Raw genomic sequence first — 8,212 nt, forward strand, 5'->3', positions numbered from 1 at the left:
CTGAAGCAACGGAACAAAGTTTGAGTCCAGCAACACCTTTAAGACCCACAAAAGTTCAGTCCTGGATATAAGCTTTTGTGTGCATGCACGCAAAAGTTTATACCCAGAATTAAACCGGAGTTGTCAACTTTTGGCAGGGCCTGCAAGACAGAGCTCTTCCGCCAGGCATATGGTTCAGGCCAGGGCGGGGCCCCATTACTCAGTCTGGGATCCCCCATGTCTGTCATGTCCACCTGTTGATCTGATTCCCCACCCCCACCAGCAGGATAACAGGAATGTTGACCCCTGGCTGATCGAGGGGATGCGTTTAGTTAGTGGATTTTTCGACAGTGGACTCAAACTTTGCTCTGTTACTATTAGAATTATACCTAGCCTCGTTCCCTGAGATTCTGCCATTGGCTTCACCTCCTACTGAAGACCTTTGGGGGATGCTCAGAATTCTAAGGGCACCTACAGGTTCAAAAAGGTTCAAGGTTGACTCAGCCTTCCATCCTTCCGAGGTCGGTAAAATGAGTACCCAGCTTGCTGGGGGGTAAACGGTAATGACTGGGGAAGGCACTGGCAAACCACCCCATATTGAGTCTGCCATGAAAACGCTAGAGGGCGTCACCCCAAGGGTCAGACATGACCCGGTGCTTGCACAGGGGATACCTTTACCTTTAGAATGATACCAGCTAGATATCAGGAAAAAATGTTCACAAAGCAGTTCAGAAGTGGAGTCGACTCCCTAAGGAGGTGGCGAGCTCCCCCTGTTTTCAAGCAGTAGCTGGACAGATCTTGGATGCTTTAGGCTGATCCTGCACTCAGCAGGGGTATGTCCCATATGACCCCTTCCTATTCTATGATTCTGAGCAGGCAGGCTGAATTGGTAGTGGAGGACACTGTTCTTCTGTTGTTCCTACCTGGCCAGATATTCCCAAAATGTGGGGAAAGTGCTGCTTACCCTTATCGAAACTATGGGGAAGTGGCCTTCCACAAAAGCCCTCTTCTCCTCCCAAGAGAACATTTACATGAAACTCACTGGAAGAGGGGTTTGGGGATGGGAAATCTCACCAATATGTGAGTGACGCCCAGCTCTGCTCCTCCCTAACAGGTGGGATACTAAACAAATACAGGAATAAGGTAATTGGACAGAGAAGGGCCAATAAAATGAAGCTTCTTGTTGTTAGTTGCGAAGTCGTGTCTGACCCATTGCAACCCCATGGACAATGATACTCCAGGCCTTCCTGTCCTCTACCATTCCCCGGAGTCCATTTAAGTTTGCTTCAGTTACTCCATCCATCCACCTCGCTCTCTGTCGTCCCCTTCTTCTTTTGCCCTCAATTGCTCCCAGCATTAGGCTCTTCTCCAGGGAGTCCTTAGTTCTCATGAGGTGGCCAAAGTATTTGAGTTTCATCTTCAGGATCTGGCCTTCTAAGGACCAGTCAGGGCTGATCTCCTCTAGGACTGACCGGTTTCTTCGCCTTGCAGTCCAAGGGACTCACAAGAGTCTTCTCCAGCTCCAGAGTTCAAAACCCCCCAATTCTTTGATGCTCGGCCTTCCTTATGGTCCAACTTTCGCAGCCATACATTGCAACTGGGAAGACCATAGCCTTAACTAAACGCATTTTTGTTGGCAGGGTGATGTCTCTGCTTTTTAGGATGCTGTCTAGATTTGCCATAGCTTTCCTCCCCAGGAGCAAGTGTCTTTTAATTTCTTTGCTGCAGTCCCCATCTGCAGTGATCTTGGAGCCCAGGAAAATATAATCTGTCACTACCTCCATTTCTTCTCCATCTATTTACCAGGAATTGAGAGGGCTGGATGCCATGATCTTCATTTTCTTGATGTTGTTTCAAGCCAGCTTTTGCTTTTAAGTGAAGCTTAAATGTAGACAAATCTGAGGGACTTACTGTTGGTCAATGATAAACCATTTGGGGAATTAAGATCCGGCTTGTTCTGCCTACTCAGGCTTCTAACTGAGGCTTTAGACCATCAGTTTTATTATTCTATATGGCCTATTTCCCAGCTACTGAAACTGATGTTTTTACAGCCGACTTTTCAAATTGTTTTATCCTGCTGAGGAGGGAGTGGTTTATACTGCTGGGGTTAATTTTATTGTGTTGGCTTTATTGATTGTTGTCTCGTTTTACATTTTTTTTTATTGCCAGCTGTCTTGAACAGGTCTCTGGAGAGGTGTCATGGAAATTTCCTAAATTAATTAATTACTCTTGATTTAATTACTTTATTGACTTCTGATTTAACCATATGTTCGGAGAAAGGATGTGCGGTGCTAAGCTCTGCCAAAAGGCACAGATAGAAACCACTGAATTGATTTGTCCCCCCTCTCCCAACATACAGAAGATTTTGCCTTCATAATTCATCCAGAATTACTGGGATTGTGGCACTTTATGAGACTTATTTTCAGGATCCCAATAATTACTGCAGTTTAGCATTTCCCCTCCTCTCCCCCAATAAGCACTCTCGGAGGCATTTGGAGTAGAGGAGAAGAGCAGGTTTCTTGTACCCCACTGCTTCCTACAGCAAGGAGTCCCAAGGTGGCTTCCAATTGCCTCCCCTTCCTCTGCCCACAACAGACCCCCTATAAAGAAAGTGAGGCTGAAGAGCTCTGAGAGAACAGGGACTGGTCCAAGGTCACCCAGCTGGCTAACTAACTGACCCTAACTTCTAATGAAATGTGCATGTTTTTAAATTCTTTGAAAACCAAGTTTAGCTGGAAGGCAGGAAGAAAACGTATCAGTGAAATGAAACAATAATTAACAAATTGGTGGGGGCATAGAGAAAAGCAAACAATCCAGGGCAAGGCAAGACAAATTGTGTGAAGTATTATCTAAAATCCAACATCACTTAACCTTCTATCACCAAACATTTTTCCCATTTCCGAATAACACAGCTTGTGCAAGGTGGTTGCATGAAAATGCCATTTTCCTCTTTGGCAAATAATTACATTCCAAGGCATGAATGCTGAGTTTTAACCCTAACAGTGCAATTCACTCTTGGTTAGCTTTGATTTTCATAGCTAGGTTTTCTTTCCACTTGCCCTTTCCATCAAGGTGTGCCCTGTCTCCCTTGAAGGTCAGTTTCAAACTTCTGTACTTCCTGTGTGTGTTTAAAACGGGTTCCGTTTCATGATGATCCCAATAGAACCCAAACTATCAGTTACCGAGCAACTGGAAATGAATGCTGGTTCAAGAATGCACATATTTACTGTCTCCTTAATGCAGCCTTTCTCAACTGTTTTACTGTTGAGAAACCCCCTGAAGCATTCTTCAGGCTTTGAGAAACCCCCAAAGTGCAAAAATGTGGCTGGGAAGCACAGCTGTGTACACACCCACCAGGACCCCTCCCATTCCCACCCCCTCCAGGCCCAGCGTTGGCCATTGGGGGTGGGGGAGGGTGGGGGAGGGTGGGAAGACATGATGATATAGTCATATCACCTTTTGGCCTTGACCTTTAAGGCCCTTCATGGTCTGGGATCCACATACCTGAGGGACTCTCTGTCGCTCTATGCCCCCCGCAGAGCCTTGCACTCTGTGGGTACCGACTTGTTGATCGCTTCCCTAGCCCCAGAGATGCATGCTTAGCCTCAACCAGGGCCTTGACTCTCCATGATACAGGAGCATTTGCCTAATTATACTCATATATTAACAAGGACGGACTCACTGCCACTGATGAAAGATTGAAAACGGAAAACAAATCTAGAGACCGTTCTGGCAGACATAAGAGACTCTTTATCTTTTCAAGCTTTATTAAGCCACTGGATAGATTCTGTTTGTCTCTTGTCACTAATTTGGAATCGTCCATTTTTTTGTGTAACAGATTTATGGTTGAGGCTCTGGTGGTGGGGAAGATCTAATTGCCCCCCCCCCATGCTAGGCAGTTCCAGTTGAACTATTCAAAACCTTAAAAGACGATGCAGTAAAAGTGCTACACTCAATATGCCAGCAAATTTGGAAAACTCAACAATGGCCACAGGATTGGAAACGGTCAGTTTACATTCCAATCCCAAAGAAGGGCAATGCCAAAGAATGCTCAAACTACCGCACCATTGCACTCATTTCTCATGCTAGCAAAGTTATGCTCAAATTTTTACAAGCTAGGCTCCAGCAATATGTGGATCGAGAACTTCCAGAAGTACAGGCAGGATTTCGAAGAGGCAGAGGAACTAGAGATCAAATTGCCAACATACGCTGGATCATGGAGAAAGCTAGGGAGTTCCAGAAGAACATCTACTTCTGCTTCATTGACTATGCTAAAGCCTTTGATTGTGTGGAGCACAACAAATTGTGGCAAGTTCTTAAAGAGATGGGAATACCAGAGCATCTTATTTGTCTCTTGAGAAACTTATATGCAGGTCAAGAAGCAATAGTGAGAACTGAACATGGAATCACTGATTGGTTCAAAATTGAGAAAGGAGTTCGGCAAGGCTGTATACTGCCAGATTTATGCCTATTTAACTTGTATGCAGAGCACAGCATGAGAAGGCGGGATTAGAGGAGTCACAAGTTGGGATCAAGATTGCAGGGAGAAATATCAACAACCTCAGATATGCAGATGATACCACTCTAATGGCAGAAAGTGAAGAGGAACTAAAGAGCCTGTTGATGCGGGTGAAGGAGGAGAGTGCAAAAGTTGGCTTGAAACTCAACATCAAGAAAACAAAGATCATGGCATCTGGCTCTCTCAATTCCTGGCAAATAGATGGGGAAGAAATGGAGATAATGACAGATTTTATTTTCCTGGGCTCCAAGATCACTACAGAGGGGAACTGCAGCAAAGAAATTATAAGACGCTTGCTCCTGGGGAGGAAAACTATGGCAAATCTAGACAGCATCCTAAAAAGCAGAGACATCACCCTGCCAACAAAAGTGCGTTTAGTCAAGGCTATGGTCTTCCCAGTTGCAATGTATGGCTGTGAAAGTTGGACCATAAGAAAGGCCAAGCGTCAAAGAATTGAGGCTTTTGAACTCTGGTGCTGGAGAAGACTCTTGCGAGCCCCTTGGACTGCAAGGTTAACATACCGGTCAGTCCTACAGGAGATCAGCCCTGACTGGTCCTTAGAAGACTAGATCCTGAAGATGAAACTCAAATACTTTGGCCACCTCATGAGAGGGAAGGACTCCCTGGAGAAGAGCCTAATGCTGGGAGCGATCGAGGGCAAAAGAAGAAGGGGACGACAGAGAATGAGGTGGCTGGATGGAGTCACTGAAGCATTAGGTGCAAACTTAAATGGACTCCGGGGAATGTTAGAGGACAGGAAGGCCTGGAGGATCATTGTCCATGGGGTCGCGATGGGTTGGACACGACTTCACACCTAACAACAACAAATGCTAGGCAGAGGTTATGGCACCTGTCATCTATGGCAGCGGTAGTCAACCTGTGGTCCTCCAGATGTCCATGGACCTGAAAATATAAAAACTAATTAACTCCCACCTGCTCAGGAAACCCTTCAGTTGCCATCAAGAAACCCCGGGGTTTCATTAAACCCTGGTTGAGAAAGGCCGCCTTAATGGATTAAAAAAACTTATGTAACCCCCCCCCCCAGAAGATAGATGCAGTTGGTGAGTCCAGTGGCACCTTCCATTAAGACCAACCAAGTTTTATTCTGAGTATATTTTAGTGTGGATGCACACTTTTTCAGATAATTCTGGGTGTAAGCATTCGCGTACAGAATTATCTGAAGAAAGTGTGCAGGCACAGGAAAACTTATACCCTAATTGAACTTTGTTGGCCTTAAAAGTGCCACTGGACTCAAAGTTTGTTCCGCTTTCTCCCCAGAGGTATGGAAATGAAGCCTTGAAACATGTTCACGGAACACCCAAGTAACATCACTCGCTGGCAAGCCAACTGGCTTCTCTCGTTTGGGCCGAAGACCAAACAATAGGAAAAAAAACGGTAACAACATTTTGACCGGCCTAAAAGCTTTGGCAAAGGTACTGACTGTGCCGCTTTTAGGAGGTTAATTATCATCTGAGCTACTTTGCAAACCCAAATTTATTCTGGAATTATAATTACAGCTCCTCCAAACAAAGAAGCTTGGCAGAGCTCTTTACCGGCTCCTCCTAAACATTGTGCACCGCCCAGATGTCTTAGAAAATTGCTCTCCTTTCTTGTACCTAACATAAAGTCACTGTAATTCTAAAATCGGCGGTTTTATACTGAGCTGTAGCCTGTGGGGAAATTTCTGGAAATCGTCAGATGAAATTTAATTGGCTAGCTTTAAAAAAAAATTAAAAGTTAAAACATTCAGACAGACATTGCAAATCTGCCAGGAAGTGAAGCCCGTTCTCATCCTGTTTCTCTACTGTCAAATGATGCCCTTTTGGTGCTTGGGAAAGGTGTTTGTGTGCCCACTGAATGGCACAACAGGTAATGGAATGGCAGGTGATGGGTAGGTTTTTCTCTGGTCTCTTTAGCTTTTAAGCATCTCCAGTAACCCTCCAGTGTCATCATCTCTTCTCTCCCAGGCCCATTTAAGTAAAATGGTTCTTTCTCTGCAGAAATACATCTCTGCTCCCTGACGTTTGGTGCATTTTACAGCTCTCTTCATGGAGGAAAAAACAGCTATCATGAGCCCAGGAATTCCCGGATGTGCGTTGAAGCACCTTACATCTTTGAATCAAAACAGTGCTCACTGGACTTGCCAGCTTAGTGTAGTAGAGCAGCAGCTTTGAATCTGGTGAGCCAGGTTTGATTCCCTGCTCCTTCACATGGGCCCATTATGCACGGAGTGGAAGGTCCGCATTCGGAGTGGAATGGTGGTGGCTAAAATCACCAATTATGCACGCTACAGGTGGCAACTGGGTGCAGAGCCAACATATGCCGCCGAAAAAGCTGCATTAGCGAGATGCGGAAGAAAGTGGAGCTTCCCAGGACCAGGGTGCAACCAGAAGCGGCTCCGGAGTAGCTGTATGCATAATCAGATATTCTGGGGTTTGTCACCGTTGCGTTCTGTCCCGTGCGTAAGCAGTTTGCTTCGCTTCTTCCTCCTCTGCATTCTCCATGCTGCCGTTTCAGCGGCCATGCATAATAGGCCATGCAGTCATCTGGGCGACCTTGGGCTCATCACAGCCCTGATAGTACTATTCTCACAGAGCAATAAAATCAGGGCTCTCTCAGCTCCACCTACTCACAGGGTGTCTGTTGTGGTAGGAGAAAGGGAACTGTTGAACTGTTGAACCTCAGCCAACCCTTTTGTATCTGGAGAGAGGGGATGGGCTTGCAAGTCAGATGTATGACACAAAGCTGTGTGCAAGCACTGGGATTTCACAGAACTCTTCATTAGGCTAGCCATTGAAAGCTTCTCTATGCTAAAAGTATCCTTCGAGTTGATCTCTAGGACCGCTAGAGATGAGGTGATTAGGATCTCTCTTTGGGCAAAGAAGAAGAAGAGTTGGTTCTTATACAGTCTTCTTCCCTTTCCTCTCCCCATAACAGACACCCTGTGAGGTGGGTGAGGCTGAGAGAGCCCTGATATTACTGAAGAAGATGATTTGGTTCTTATATGCTGCTTTTCTCAACCCAAAGGAGTCTCAAAGCGGCTTACAGTCGCCTTCCCTTCCTCTCCCTGTGAGGTGGGTGAGCCTGAGAGAGCCCTGATATTACTAACCACAACACTAAATTGGCTATAAGTGGGAACCACCAGCCCATGACAGCTTGTCCTGGGCAATAGTCTCACACAGTTTCCTGGAACATGAGGCAGATGCCATGCTGGGCACTTGGGAAGGGGGTAACCATAAATATCCCCACCGCATGTAGGCACCATTTAGTGAATACCTTCAGGGTGATTTGGGGGAGGAAATCAGGAGGGACAGAGCCGGAAGGCATCGAAAAAAAACATGGCTGTAGGAATGAGAAATGACAACAAAAAAGCACTTAACTTGCTTGGTTTGTACACAGGTGAGTCATGGGCTACGTTTTTCACTTTCTCCCCCTTCTGCAATACTTCTAAAGGTCCTTTTTTGGGGGAAACAACCCTAGATTTGTTTTTGGTTTTTTTTTTCCAATGCAAAATGTTTTAACCTATGCTGTTGCCAAGGAGCAAAATCTCTATGTGGGATTTCAAAGAAAGAAGATGGAAAAAAAACATATGATTCCTATAGCATTTACTATGCACTCCCAAATTACTGATAGGGCACATGGGGTGTGTGTCTGTGTTAAATCTACAGCACTTAGCCAGAAAGAACATTGTGTGGTCAATTATAGCATATTCAT

The sequence above is a fragment of the Paroedura picta genome, chromosome 6 (assembly GCF_049243985.1).
Source record: "Paroedura picta isolate Pp20150507F chromosome 6, Ppicta_v3.0, whole genome shotgun sequence".
NCBI lineage: Eukaryota > Metazoa > Chordata > Lepidosauria > Squamata > Gekkonidae > Paroedura > Paroedura picta.